This window comes from Molothrus ater, chromosome 3 (assembly GCF_012460135.2).
Source record: "Molothrus ater isolate BHLD 08-10-18 breed brown headed cowbird chromosome 3, BPBGC_Mater_1.1, whole genome shotgun sequence".
Taxonomy (NCBI): domain Eukaryota; kingdom Metazoa; phylum Chordata; class Aves; order Passeriformes; family Icteridae; genus Molothrus; species Molothrus ater.
Window position 1 is genome coordinate 93,809,539 of NC_050480.2, and position 15,962 is coordinate 93,825,500.

Below are 15,962 nucleotides of genomic sequence, written 5' to 3' on the forward strand. Positions count from 1 at the left end.
TTCAGAATCTCTTTATCCACTTTCCTCCCTGTGGCTTCCGCACTAAATGCAGTCCTTCAACTTCTGTCACTAGCTCATTCTTCCCTTCACTCAGTCTCCCCTAAAATCCTTTCCTCTGGCTCTTTCCTTTCATTCAGTTTCTGTTTTGAGCTTCTTTCCATCCAATCTCTCCATACCAAAATCCCTCCCATGCCTCCAACAGACTTCTCCCAATCCTTTTTGTCCCACAATTGCCACCTCATTCTTGCCTTTTGTTGTGGTTCCCTCCCACTGCTGCTTCTACTATATTAGTTTGTTAGGATCCATGGTCCATATTCAGTAATGGAGGATAGTGTTATCTGAGATTTAGCTAGATGACTAAAAAGAAAATCTTGCCCTTATTTCTTGAGAATATTTTCCTCAATGCCATGACTCAGTTTAGTAATAAAACAAATTCTTCTCTTATGTATTAGCTGACACATGTAATTCTGTTCGTTAAAATGTTGCATATGTACATGTAAGACTGAAACAGCATGCAAAACAAATTTCATACTCAGTGCAAAGAAGCTCAACCAAAACATAATTAATGCAACACAATGTTTGAGATTTTAAGCCAACAAAAGCCAGACCATTTAGAGCTAAGGTTCCCATAGCAACCTTATTCTGTCTCCTCCTGTGTCTGTGTGATAGGGTCTTTTTTTTACATGACCACATATTGCTAGAGAATGGGCTGTATTATTCCATAAATAGAACATCAGTTTAATAGGTGAGTTAACTGCACAAGGTTTTGTCAAATTCTGTGTCTTCAAAGGAAGTTATATCATTGTGGGTTGTAGAGCTACTGTACATATATAAATACTAGAAAAAAAATTATGTAAGCTGCAACATGTTGTTACAACATCATTAACATAAATCCTGCCTGTAAGTGAATTTTTGGCATGTTTTTAGTTTTTTCCCAGCTATCTATTTGCCTGTGTATAATGGCTAAATAATTATGGGAAGAAAATTGTTGGTATTTCTTAAAAAATAATATAAGGAGACTGACCAATTATAAGTAATTATATTTCAGGGTAGGCAGCTACATAGAATCATGTGGAATTCAAAAGGGGTAGACTTCAGGGCCTTGAAATCATTGCATTTAACTGTAAGCACTTAAAAAATGGGGCCAAAGTTGTATGTACACCTCACAATTTCTCTACAATTTAGGGAGGTGGAAGAGTGTCTCCAAACAATGATCCAGTCCTGAGGTGTGATCTACCCTCTGCCTGTTTACTCCACTGACCATACAGTAGGCCCAGAGATACCAGTTGAGATTCCTTCCTTGCCTAATTTGTTGCTCCAAATCAGATAAATCCAAGTTATGTTGTCCAACAAAAAGAAGTGAGATTTTCAGATAATTCTGAGTATCTAATGTGTCTTTTGGGTTAGATCCAGGAGTCCCCCCAGACCTGCACTGATACCAATGTCTAATCAATGATTTCACTTGATAATACAGATATGTTCTGGATTAAATAGGATAACACAGACCACCTCTTTTGAGCAGATACAAAACAGTACTTTGATTATTCCAGGTTTACATTGACTGCAGAAAGACAAATTATACCTTATTTGACCTAGTATTGAAGTGTGCAGATAATAACACCTTATTTATGTATAAAGACTATTGGAAGAACTCAAATTCGTTTATGTGTGTATTTGAACCAGCAGAGACAGTTAACATTGATTCCACTCTCTACATTTTTCAGCTGTGAGATTTTTGATACAAGACTGTCTCAGAGAACATGGAAATGTATTTTTAAAGGCATTGGACAATGTTCCTCAGCACTCAACTCATGAGTTTTGATTTCTACTCAGGATGCTGGGTCCAGGCACTGCCGCTCACAGGTAATCAAACCTTAAATTTTTGTTGGTTCTGGATGAAGGTGAAAAGTTGAGATCCCTGATAATTTTTTCTGCACCCTTGAAATGTATGTTTGGAATTGCAAGTGTTCTGTGTGGCACTGATATAAAACTCCGACAAACCAGAGGGCAATCTGGTAATTTGGAGAGGATTTTAAACCAAGGATAATACAAAGAAGAAAACTCTACCAACACAAAAGAGAGAAATGTCATCCATTTCCTCAGTTGGGCTGCAAAATATCTCTTTCTATTAAAAAAGACCTGCAAAGACCAGGTTAATGTTTTGAAGGTTGTTAGAAGTGAAGTGGATGGATACTGCTAGTGTTTAACCACTGTTAGCTCTGAAGAAATCTGACACTCAACAATTAGATGACTGGCAAATCCCTGAAGTATCTGGTTTCCTGTAATAATAAATAGACAGCAATGAGACAATGTGTCCAAATAGAGATGGGTAGCAGTCTGAAATATTGAACAGTTCCCCATAGATATTGTAATGAGGAACTATTCAAATAATATCCTCTTTCTTATAGGAATGTTACAAAGCAGTAATCCCATTGTGCTCTGCTGGATTAAACTTGGTTGGAACTAGAACATTTAGTTGTAAAATCTTCATTGAAGATAGTAGTGCAAAAAAGTTAAGATTTTTTTTTTTCACCCAAACGAAAAAGCAAACACATGAGATCCTAGGGATCTAAATGGCCAGAATGAGCAGCTTTCATCTAGACACGGTTTGGTAAGGCAAAGTGAGGAAATAGCTCAGTTGAAAACGAATAAGTAGAAACATAATGGGGAAGAAAAGCATGATAGTTTAAAGTGTACAAGTGTGTGACTACAGGCTCATAGCAACTGCCTGGAGAAAGTGAATTTTGAAACGGGACAAGGAAATATCTTACAAAAATCCCTTGTTTGGAGAGCCTTCGGGTAGGATTTTCTGGAGCAGCTCCAGGTAATGTCCACTCCTGGCAGCTGCCCAACATCACCTCACTGCTGCCTTGGTGCTGACCAGCTCGAGGGGCACTGAGTGGGCACAGCACTGCCTCCCTCCCCTCCTGTAAATGCTGGAAAGTGGAGCCACACCTCAAAGAATGGCTCTGGCATTGCTCTGCTCTGGCTGCTCCTCACTGGTGGTAAAGGGGGAGGAAAGATGGGAAGATCTTTGCTGAGTGCAAAAATGTGTTTGCAACTGTCTAATGAAACCTGGGGTTACTGCTATGGTTAAATATAGACACTGTGTTACTGGTTGCCATGTTACTGGAAGAGAGCAGTTTGCAAAGCTAGAGACCATAAGCATTATTTTCAGTTGAAAACTCACAAGCCTTTTCTTTTTTTATTAGGCAGCTGGTCAAGCCATTCTTATTTTGCTCAAGCTATTTGTTATGAACTTCATAAGAATCAATGTTTCCCTACCATTATTCATCATGTAGGATATTTGTAAGCATATTGGTCATAGCACTTAGGTTGCTATAAATAAATATGTTAGCCTCCCAACACTTAGGTTGAGATATGTATATGGAACTGGTATTGCAAACAACAAATGCAGTATTTCAATTTCTATAAAACAGTAGTAACCCATAAACAAAACTGTACTGAAGAGTATTTTAAATTACCCATAATTTATATGTACCTCTAGGAAGATGTACTGCCAAAGGTAAGTGCAAAGAGATAGTTAACTTTATTGTCATCATTTGCTTGTCTTAGGCCCTGATGATGTTCATGATGCTTTTATACTCTGGGTGTACCATCTGCAGGACATTAACAAGGCATAATGTAATGGCTTTCCTTCACTTCTCCTTAGACGAAGTCAGAAACTAGCAACTTATGTTTCAGAGGTAAAGGTTTGTGGATGCCTTTCTTCAGCAGAGGTTAGGATTAATTTGCTAGAGATCTACCATCAGTGACTGTTTGAGGCATGCCTACTTCTTAACTGGATCTGCTGGTACAATAATTACAATTCTGTTTGTAACAATGATGGAACTGTTAAATAAGTTGTTTCCTCATAGATCAAAACACTAAAGATTAGCAATGGGGTATCAGTGCTGTAAGGTAAATTAACCTGGCACCATGAGATAAATTAACACTCAGGATACTGTTACTAAGAACCAGCAGTCAGCAAGGGAGAGGAAAATCCAGTTTAACTCTAACCTGATTTTAAATTGATCACTAGTACCAAACCTTGAAAGAAGCTGGTAGAGGTAATTTGTTCAGGTTTCAGACAGAAGCTGTTGAACTCTCTCAATAGCAAGAGCAAGGAGTCAGTGGATCCTGAACTGGGAGGGGAAAGATAACAAGAATGACAGAGAGACACGAATAAAGCTTTTAAGTCCTTCATCAGGACCAGTTAGTAAATGTTTTGGAGAACTGAACAATTTATTTGGGCAATTAAAGATGAAGTCAGAAAATTAGTATTTGGTCTTTATGTTTTTACAAGACAGCTGCATAATACAGATAATACTGACTGATGTTTGTGAAATGTGTGGATGATGCCAGGTATTATTAAGAACAAAATATCTCACATATATTGATCTCAAAATATTTGTCCTTAGAAGTAAGAATTCTCCTATTAATTCCAGTATAGAAGTAAGTGTCTGTTACAGCTAGCTGGCCCCTGAGAAATCAGTCTTTGAACTATTCACAGCTTCTAATGCCTTAAAGTGTTCCTAGCAATTAAGAAATACAGTTAAAGAATTAAAGAAACATAAGCACTGACAGGATTTGTCTTTCATGTTTTTAGATGAATGCAGAACTGTAGTCTACATCTAAGCAGGAGCTCTGTCATTCTTTTATGTTTAATGGAGAGAAATAAGCACTTCTGAGGTATGACTCATTTGAGATGTATTTAGCTATCTACTTTAGAATGAGATGAATTGCTTCCTTAAATCTCCTGTTTCTTTTCATTTACTATAAAGGGTATCTAGGTGTCTAGCTTGGATGTAGATTTCTATAGTGTAGGAGTCCCTATTTGAATAGATGAATTGTATCCTGACAGACTTAGCAGAAAATACAGGCTGGCTATCTGACTTCCTGAATCACACATAAATCTCTACTCTTAAAGAAGAAAATACTGGATAATGGTAGAATTCTGTGCCCTCTGCAATTGTCTCCAGATTAATTTATAATTTTATTCCTTTCCTCAGTGATTTTTCTGGGCAGCTGTGGGAATGAGGCATACTGCCATGAAACATGCCATGAGATATATGAAGGGATTACCGTGGGCATGATGGCTTTCTGATGGGTTGACAGGTAATCAGGCCGAGTCCTAATGACCCTTATCACTGCAATGGAGGAGAGACTGATACTAACTTGTCACAGATACACTCTTGGGCAAGACCCACAGCATTTGTAATCTCTTTTTGTAACTATTTTACATATAAATAGTCTTCCCCTCCCTTCCCGTCTATAATGGCAGTGACAGGATATTTGACTACAGTCTCACCTCCACTACTTCCAAAAGTGTGAATTGGCATTTGAAATCCTCCATGTCAGGTGACAGAAAATAGGATCACCTTGCAGACAAATTGATGGGCTTGCTCCTCTGTCTTCCCCAAAGCAGTGATGCTTCTGTTAAAATTTGCACCTTTGACTGTGTGGGAGTATACTCCTGAGCACTCGTACAGAGCATGATACGCTTATATTTTGTAAATGTAGTGAATCTGTCCCCAGAAATCTTGGTTATAATAATAAATTAAGCTTAGCTATACCCAAACACCTTTAATCTTCCAGGACTAGCTGGAAAGAAAGGGGGTTTATTTTCTGCCATATTTCTGTACTCTTAATGCAACAACAGGTTGTCCCCTAAGGCTTTTGGACTCTGATTAATGTTCAGAATATGCCTGAATGTCAGGCTGTGATTAGACAGTCTTTCTGTGCCAGTGCTGAAAGCTGATTCAACCTCACACTGCAAGGGTTCTGAGCCAGCTGAGAGTGCCTGAGTCCAGGGCCTGGCTTGGCCAAATAACCATGCCACTGAGCAGCCTGCTTAGCCCTGGCATGGCACAACTTTTACTGCACTCACCCATGTCTTGATCAGAACAGAACATAGGCAGAGGGGGCCCATCCAAAGTAACCGTGTAGGCAGAGCTGCAGGACACTTCCATCTGGTTTTTTTGCAGAGCAGCTGCACAGTCTGCTGCTCACCTGATTAGGATTATGTCTGTGTAGTAAGGTAGATCACTGCAGGTAAGTAAAATAGAAAAGGCAGAATGATGCCTTGGAGTTGGTGAATTTTTAAAGCTATTCATTCTTTCTTCCATGTGAGCTGATTGAATACACAACTCTAAAGAAAAGAGTGTCCAGTTTTCTAGATAGGAAGAATCAAAATTTGATGTTACACTGGTGTGAGTAACAAGGAACTAACAAGCTATTTTTAAACTTGCAGTCACACTAATTAAGATTAGAAGATGTTCTATAGTGGGCAAAGGATATTATGTACAGTCACTGGAGTACAGTGAGACTGAAATTCTCCACTGAGTTAGCTTTTACTAAAATGATGTGTTAATCTCCTTGGGAATTTCAAGTGACAGCTACACCTCGTGCAGTCTGCATCTATAATCATTGCATCCACAGTATCATTCTCCTTTTTTATTAGCTTCATCACTTACTACAGAAACAGCTATATGACATTTTCCCTTAACTGTTATCTCCTGAGAACAGGGAACTCTAGATGAAATTCTTCCTTACCTTGCCTCATGTAGATATCATTTTACTTGTGGAAGCAGAACCTTTAATCAATTTTTGTTAAGACTTTTCTCTTTTGTCATCTCTGGAATGAAAATTTTTAACTCATGAAAATGTGTTGTTATGACAATGTTTTACAGCATTGACCTATTCATTTGAAGAATATGAATACAAAATTTTAAGCAAGCTATAAAAATTTATAGTCTACTTGTCTGTGCTTCAGAGTAAAGTGGAAAACTGTCCTTCCACAAGATGTTTACAAAGTAAATTAAAGGATTATGTTAATTTGATTTTTCACTCCATTGTAAAGTTGAGACTGAAGAATGACCCTTCAAGTTTTTGAGGGAGTGTTCTAATCAGTGAACTGAGGAACAGTTCCTAAATATGTCAATAGTTAGGCAGTCTTGGCTTTCTAAACTACATATGTAAAATAATAAAAGATCAAAACTCCTTAAAAATTACTTTGTCACCTTTTCAAATCATGCTTTTAGAACTATAGTTTTAGGCAGATGAATTCCAGCTGAAAATATTTCTTTTTTATGAAGCCAGCAGATTGTGCCATTAACATAGAAGAAAAAAACTTTCCATCTTGCTAGTCTTTTTCTTAAAAATAGGTGAAATTAACCATGAAAGTATGTATGAACACTTCACTCTTCAGAAGAATTTACAAATCTTGTAAGATACCCTCTCATATCAGTAAACTCTGTGACACAAGGGACCACAGTATTAGGGCAAAAGTAGCCGAAGTGGTATAAGGCATCCAGAAGTATAGCTCTGGTGACTTTTAGCAGTCTGTATTTAGTCATGCTATATTTCAACAATAGCGTGGAGAACCTTTGAGCTAGCCAGATAACTTTGATTCCAGTTTCACCCACTGAAGGCTTAGTTAATTTTTTTTAGCGGGAGGTGTCCATATTTTACAAATCTAGCAATTTCTGCTAGTGTGCCACAAGGGGGCAGATCGGTGCTGTTGAACTTTGTGACTTCCCCCAGCAGTCAGCAGGAGCAGCAGATTCATCATTTGGGAATTCTTAAAATACATTGCTGTCTGCAGGTTGCTTTCCTTATCAATATTGACTGGTAAGGGGTTTATTTAAATACTTCAGTCACAAAATGAATGCTCATTCTGGGAGATTGTATTTTTCACTTCTTAATGCAAGAAATGAAATTAAACAATATATTGTCATGGATTTTCCATTCTACTCACTACTCACACAGTGTTCAGTCAACCACTGCAAATTGTTAGCCAATATAATTTTCATAACTTTTATAATTTCAGAAGGCAAGTAAGAAATATTTGATTAATTAAAGCTTGTTTTCAATACTTCAAACTCACAAACCACAGTTTCTGGTAATCATGTGTTAACACTATGTAGTACCCTTTAAAAATAAAATTTATTTATGAAGATAAATTAAACCAATAGAAATGTAGTTCCATAAATAAACATCTTTCTTAAAAACACATAAACAATAATACCCCCATAAAACGTTAAAAAAATCTTTATTGTGGCTTTTAACCTTGTTATGGAATTTAAAGTAACAGCATCCAAAATTATTTATGTTACAATTAGGCTTCACTATATTACATATTAATGAAAAAGGAATAGTGCTCCAGCTTTGTCAAGATCAGTCTGTGCTCAAGACTGATTAAACACTTAGTACATGCTAGTGTCTAATTCAAATGAGATGTTAAAGAATCTCCTGAATTTTGACCCAGAAAATAAACAACAAAAATTTGTTTTGTATACAGAGAAAACCAGTAATAATTCCATAGAATTCCACTTTTAACCACATGTAACAGAACTACTATCAGTGACACCTGCTGAAAATAGACAAGAGATGATGAATCAAAGTATACATCTAAATGCACTTCAGGGATGAATTTCACCAAAATACTCTGCCTTCCCTCATTATGCAGGTTGGTCTATACAGGCAGAATCTTCTATCTGCAAAACTCTTAATAAGCACGTAGAGTTTTAAGCATTTTCCTCTTAAGCATGTGCAAAATGAGATCATTCAGAAGGTTATAGTTTGCTAACAAATAGTGGCTTTATACTGTAAAAAAAACCCATCTTCAGAAGTATCAGGTCTTCTATGTAAGGCAAGATAAAAAAATCTTATTTTTAGCAGTGGCAATTAATCTTTACAAGAGGATGGCAAGATTTTTTCTTCTGGAATAAAACATCTCTAACCAAATAAAAGTAGCCTGAGCCTGAAACTGAAATCACCAGTAGAAAATGTCAGCTCAGATGTTTCAGGTATGAGAAAGGATAGGAAATAGAATCTAGCTGTTAATTTCACATTATTTATATATATGTATATATATGAGTGTGTGTAAAATATATAGATGTAGTAATAAAAACTGTCAAAGGAAATGGCATTTGATTAAAATATGTGACAAATTGTGAAATATGATTAAATTCTGATGACAAATTCAAACACAAATTATTTAAATGGGATTATCTATCTTCATATGTATAAACACACATCCTCAAATGTCTGAATTTGGTACAAAGGAGTGAATGCCATAGATCTCTTTTCTCAGTCTGCAGGTCATATGTACGTGGGATGAAGCACAGAGTGGTGATTGTTCCAAGATAAGTGAAAGGCATTACAAAGCCTTGTTGTTGAAATTTGTGCTTTATTTTTAAAAGAGCGAGATGTCAACTTGCCTTTGACTTTTTCTTCATAATAACAGCCTTATTTACATTTCCATAATTGCTATGTATACCTCTTGTATTTTTAAGAGCCCTATGGTAATAGTTAATGAGAGAAACAGAAATGTATTTATTATGCCAAATGTTTATTCCATGCTACCATTACTCCTACTTGTATATCTGGTGTGTACTGACCATATTCATTGTGTCCAGGACATTATGTAAGGGAAAAATATGCATAATGTTGTTGTGGACAGTACATCCCACACTTAAACAGAATCAAAGTCCTCTTTAAGACATTTTCTAGAATCTAACCAGAGATATAGACCAGATGGCAAACATTCAGCACGCTGTGTCTACAAATTTCAGTGTGCCCTTTAAAATCTTTCTGGATATGAATGGACTTTTTACTTCTTATGCACTTTAAAACATCATTTAGGATGTGTATCTGATCTCTTCTCTTTGATTTTGCTTTTAGTAACAAAGCAGAATGACCAGAAACTTTTGGAAAACAGTGACAAAGGTGATGGTAAGGAAATGTTTTTTTTTTAAATTCAATTTTATATTATAGCATGTATAGAATTAAAATGTTGGAAAATTAATTTTGAATCTTAATTCAGTAGAAAAAGTATAATATACTTATTAATACCTTTTCAAATATTTCTCTCAAGTCAAACACAGTATGACAGAAGACCTGATATAATTTATGATGTTGTTAAAGGCTATGTTGTTTGACTTGGATTTTTGACAATATATGCTTATATATGCATATGCATATATGTAAGGTGCATGATATTCAGATATTTAGTAAATTTATTAGTTTGAAAAAATAATTTCACTTCTCATTTTTAGGAAGGTATTTTTATCTGTCACTGTTTCACAGATTTTGTGGCAGAAGATTATACATTTCTACAAGAAGGCAGAGAGGACAAAACAGAATGGGATTTTCATTGATTTGATTTGGTTTCATTTTTTGGTTTCTTTTCTCTTCCTCAAGAACTATTTTCATATTTTGAATTATGGTTCCTATATGTGAAGGAAGTTCCCATCCTGGAAACTGTAATGTGTGTTTAATTCAAATTTAGCAGTTTAAAGTAAACAAAGACTGAAGCCCTCTAGTACCACTAGATGTCATCCTGTGGTCATTGAGGATGTATAGAAAGCAGCAGACTCCTAATAACCCATACAGGTTACCTGAAAATCGGTAGAAAATTGAAAATGGGTGCACCACAACAAATATTTTTCGTTACAAATAGCAATAAAAACATCTCATACAACTTTAAAAGGTATCAGTGTAAGTCCAGGAAATAAGATGCATTTGCATATTGTTTTTTTAATAGCATACCAGTAATTGCTAGTTTATTAGCTCAGACTAGGAGGTCATATACACTTAAAATGATCTCTGGGGTTAATAGTTAATAATATTAAAAATGGGGACAGATGATAAAGGCATTGTGAGTGCAATGCAATCATACAATCTAAGGTTTCTTCTGCAGTATCACCATTTGTATTCAATCTTGATTTACTGCTACAGATGGGTTTCACTGAAAACCCTGGAGATGAATAACTCCGAAGTCTGATGATATTCAACACTCATTTCCAGTAAGGAATTTTGCAAATGTTCCCAGTGTTTAGGATGAAACTAACTACTGGGACCAATTATTCATAACTTTTACTGCGCTTGAAATCCAGTCTCAGATGCAAAATTTGCTGCCTCAGTGTATCTCTACCAAGAGTACTGCGGCCGCTGGGCCTTTTTTTGACAAAGCTTATTCAGTTGGTTCTTTGCTGTGATGGCTTTGAAATGAGAGAAAATATCCATGAGAAGCTGCTTTTCCAGTGCTTCAGTTCTGCAGACAAAGCCTGTAGCCCAAAGGCTGATCTTGTTAATAATGGCTCCAGTTCTGAACACTCCTCTACAGGCATAGAGCTTTTGCTGATTCACCTTTGTAAATTAAAGCAAAATTAGTTTTTTAATTTCTCTCGTGAATTTTGATAAAAATTCAGATTTCACTCATCTGTGAGTCTTGTTTAGGCATGTTTTTAGTTAAAGTTCATTTTAAAAATTCTTATTTCTTACTTTCATTAAATTTCCTGTTGGTAATGGTGCCAGCAGGGAGTGGAGGGTCTTCAGATCTGGTCATGATGGAAAACCTAAATTTGTGGCAGCAGTCTCTTCCAGATCCAGGAGGCTGTCAAAGTTTGCAGGCAGCTTTTTTAATGAATGCCTGAGTAGCCAAACCCATAAGTGGATCACTACTGGAAAAAACTTCCTATCCTGTATGCTTTTAATATTTGTCATTAAAACATGAGAGCAGATGATACAAAAATATATGTAATTCTTTCGGGATTAATCTAACAAATTTTTATTCAAATTAAGGTATAATAAACGTAGTTTGTTATTTCACTAGTCACATTCACTCCCTCTATACTGCATAGTACAATAGAATAGACTTACTATATTATATAATGTACTGGGACATATATATATATATATATATATATATATATATATAAAATACACAAGTGTTTTTCATTTAGCCTTCATAGGTGAGTCTGTCTGCTGCCAACTCAGGTCTGTCTGAAGTAGTTTTTCCTTTCTTTCTTTCTTTCTTTCTTTCTTTCTTTCTTTCTTTCTTTCTTTCTTTCTTTCTTTCTTTCTTTCTTTCTTTCTTTCTTTCTCTTTCTCAGTTTGTGGGTTAGTTGGTTTGTTTGTGATTTTTTCTGCATACACTGAGCATTGTTTATAAAGATCTGATATAAATAAGGCCTGAATCAGAGTCATTAAATTTACCTGAGATAATGAGGATGCTTCCAAGAGGTTTTGGTATTTTGTGCTATGCCATTTCTTGTTTATACTGCATCCAGCTGATATAAGCATGACCACAGAGATAGTTTACATCAGGCTCAAGTTCACTTAGCAAAGATGGGTTGAAACTTGGAGAAAAACATTTATCAGCTTAGCTAAATCCACATCTCTGTTGATCTAGTCAGTAGGTCTCAGTAGTCTTCACTGTCTGTGGCATGACCTTCTGGCTAGACAGAAAAGCTGAAGAAAAAATGGAAAACATAGGGCTGCCTAATGTAATAAAAATGGAGAACAGAAAATTAACTGTCTAAAATAGCTGTTTGAATGAAAGCTTCATATCTGTGAAGAGGAGAGGAGACTTCATATCTTGGAGAGGAGACAGATACCTGGGATCCCAGAGCAACAAGTTGAGATAGGAAGGGTGAAAGTCATGTAACTTATTTTGTCATGGGCACCTGAATTAAACTCAGCTTATGATCAGCGGAGAGAACAAAATGCTTCCAGGGAGTGATTTCACCAACTGTTTTAGCAGAAGAGGAGCTCTGCTTTAGAAGTGCTTGTTTCTCTCAACAGCACAGGGAGACTGGGTAAATGACTCAAGAGTATATTAGTTCAACTGAATCCTAAGGTGACTGTGATGTACATGACATGTGTTATGAGTATCATAATATAATGATCATAATATAATTGACTTACAACTCAAATCAAAGTGTGGGGCAAAGAGCCTCCTTAGCCCTCCTTCCTGTAGAAATTCCTCAAGCCTTGCTTGCAAAACTTTTTAAAACTGAGTCAAATAAATAAATCAATCAATTAGGTATGTTTTAGCTGCTCTGTTGAAATCTCTCTATATACCTTATAATATATAGTTATCTCGAGCTCACTATGGTTGTGTTTTCCTTCCATTTAATGTAAAATTCATTGGCTGAAGCCCAAAGTCACAAACAGTGCCATGAAGTTTTGTTAGATGAGGGTATCTAGTCAGATTTCTCACAGACACACTCCTTGTATGAAGTGTAATTGTGGGGTTTATTTTTCTGAGCAGTATTAAAATTATGTATTTTTGTGTAACCACTATGAGCCTCATGAAGTAGTCTCAGCGCTGTGGGATAAAGTTTAAGCAACATTTTCATATTACAATACCCTGACAAGTTGCAATATGAAGTTTGTTAAATTGATGGAACTAGACAAGTAATACAAGTTAACCAAGGAAGTGTCATGCTGCTTTTTTAACAAATAGTGCATTGCTGCTTTAATATGAGGTGTACCACAGAAAGAATCAGAAGCATTAGAAGCTGTGGGCAGTCCAGGGGAATGTGTATTTCTGTGATTCTATTTTTTGCAAAGGTCAGGCAAAGACTGACCTCATTTTTTTGGTAGCTGGTAAGAGAAGACAAACCTGTTTACATTTCACAGCAATTAATGTCACGATTGCAGTGAAGTCAAAGAAGAGGAATTTGGGAGGGTTTGTTCATCAATCTTTCTGGGCAACATTTCAGTGCTCCTTCCTGTCCTTCTATATGCTTCATCTCATCTATTTTTTTTTATTCAAACAGTAGAGAAGACAAAAATTTGTCTTTGTTTCTGAAGTTCTCTTCATAAATATAGTTTGCTATACTTGTGCTTATGATTTTGTTACAAGGAAATGTCACAATATTTATAAAATTCTAATTTGTGAAGACAAAGATGTTGAAGAATTATTAAAAATATGTCAAACTTATTCTGCTGCCTTCTCTTTAACTTATTTATTCATTGAATAAACCTGAGATGAGATCTGGGACCTCAGAAAATGTATGTAAAAGAATAGAGATATTCAGTTCTATAAATGGGTTTGGAGCTTCTATGAACCACATATTTTTTTACTCGACTTTGTCATTTGTGGAACCTTTCAAAAGTACAGGTCATAGTATTTGTGGAGTAATCTATTTTTCCATACATACTTGTCATGTATCCAGGAAAAAAAATCCAGGATAAAATAAAAGGACATGCACTAGCCATGATTAAATAAAAAAGCACAGGTAATCAGTGATAGCAAAAAAAAAAAAAAAAAAAAAAAAAAGTAACTAAACTGTCAGATAGTATTCTCTAAAGTCCCTCCAGCTTCTGTCCACGACCTGAAGACAGTAGTGGAAGAACTTCTTCCCACAGTGCCTCTGTAAATAAATATTTTGATGGAGAGAGATCTCAAAGTAAGGGGATACTGCTCATTACTAGGAAGTGAATCCTTTTTTCTTTAGAATCCTTCCTAGGGGTGACTAGTCTTGCGCAGCACAGTGGAGGCTGTTTCTGTGTAACTTCAAACTCTGGCTATCCTTTTGAAGCGGTCCAGCTGGAGAAGGATTGTCCTTCTCGGACATCCCGGCCAGCTATCCAGCACTGCTAGCAGTATGGGGGCACTATCCTGAGCTCCGTGGTTCGGGACAGCACCTAAGGCAAACACTCTGTGCTATGACAGCAGCGCAGCTTGTGGTAGGACGTGGCTTGGCTTGTGGCTACAGTCAGCAGAAGTAAGAGAGCGCTCTCCAGCTGTGGTGAATCCACGCTTATTGGGTCCCACAGGAAGCAACAACCGAAGCGAGAGATCAGGGAGGTTGCAACAGCTTATAAGGAGGGAGGGAAACAGAGGAGGAGTCAGTCCTCTGGCGAATAGAGTTTTAGAGGGGAGTGGATACAAAAGATTGACTTAGGGAGAGCACCAATGGGGATAACATGAGGGTGGGGCCCCGGCCCCTGAGCCAATCACTTGATGCTCTAGGTGGAAGTTTCTAGAGAGTTCTAGAGAGAAGGGTGGGAGCGCCAGGTGATGGACAGGGCACTGGGGAGGGATTTGAGAAAGGGTGCATTAATCTCCAAGGCAACTGGGGAGGAGTTGGGATAACTGGCAGCACAAGGGAGGGAGGAGAAAACCAGGGCAGAACCATTACATAAAAAGGGGAAACGGAACAGTCCAACTTGTACAAACACAACACAACATTCTTTGACTTGCCTTTCTAGTTTACTACAATCAGCTACTGGCAACTCCCTTATATTCAGGTGGAAAAATGTGTAGTGAGGAGCTGGTGAGGAGCTGCATCCTTTCCTACCATCCTAATAAAACTTCTCAAATGTAAATCTCATTCTACATCCATCTCAGTTCCACCTGTGGCATCCCGATGATTTGAGATCAGTAATCTGATTGCCCAGGAGTGCTGCATAGATTTACCAACTACATTCAAGTGCAGTGTTTGTCCAGGTTTGCTTTGTCCAATCAGTTTTAGATCTTCCCAGGGTGTGAAAGGCCTGTGATGTGCTGCTGTGCCCACTTACCACTACTCTGACTCTGTGCTGCTGCCTGGAGCACTCCATTATCCCTGAGACCTAGCCCCAAAAATGCTGATGAGTAAATGCAAAATGGTAATTTTCTGTAATTTTTCTCTATTTTTAATGTAGTTCCTGTAGGAATGTAGAGAATATTTCCTTTCTGGGTTGAGCAGAGTGACTAGGCTGATCCTGTGAGTGGCAGGATATACAACGGTTATCGGTGTGGAATCAGATGGAAAGCCAGCACTCTGGCTGCCCTTCACCTTTACTGTACATGGGGATGGGCTGCCCATCTCTTTCTGCTGGTTGCTTCCAAAAAGAAAATATTTGTACAATATTTTGGCCTGTTAGAGATGAATGGTGCCTTCAGATGCATTTCAGCTTCTTGAGTTCAAGTCTTTCCCTCAGACCTGACAAAACCTAAGGTCTTTATAGTAGTCAGTGTTCACATGCAGCTACTTCCTAAAATGTAAGGGTTAGCTGGCTTCTGTTATCAGTACAGGAAGCTGGTTAAATTCCCTTACTAATTGACTTCATTATTTCTCATCATACTTCTCTTCTGACATTACAATAATCCATGATTGTTAAAGTTTATTTAAATGTTTGAATGTAAAGCTTTTATATGGTGTCTTTATATGTAGGCATGA

At 36.9% G+C, this 15,962-nt stretch overlaps 1 long non-coding RNA gene across 1 annotated transcript; it reads left to right on the forward strand.

The window, feature by feature from the left end:
* Positions 1-1,775: 1,775 nt before the first annotated feature.
* On the forward strand, positions 1,776-10,135 carry LOC118684638 (uncharacterized). Its single transcript, XR_004979879.1, has 3 exons — positions 1,776-1,863; positions 9,688-9,738; positions 10,093-10,135. It is a non-coding gene; the product is annotated as an uncharacterized LOC118684638 (long non-coding RNA).
* The last annotated feature ends 5,827 nt before the right edge of the window (positions 10,136-15,962 follow it).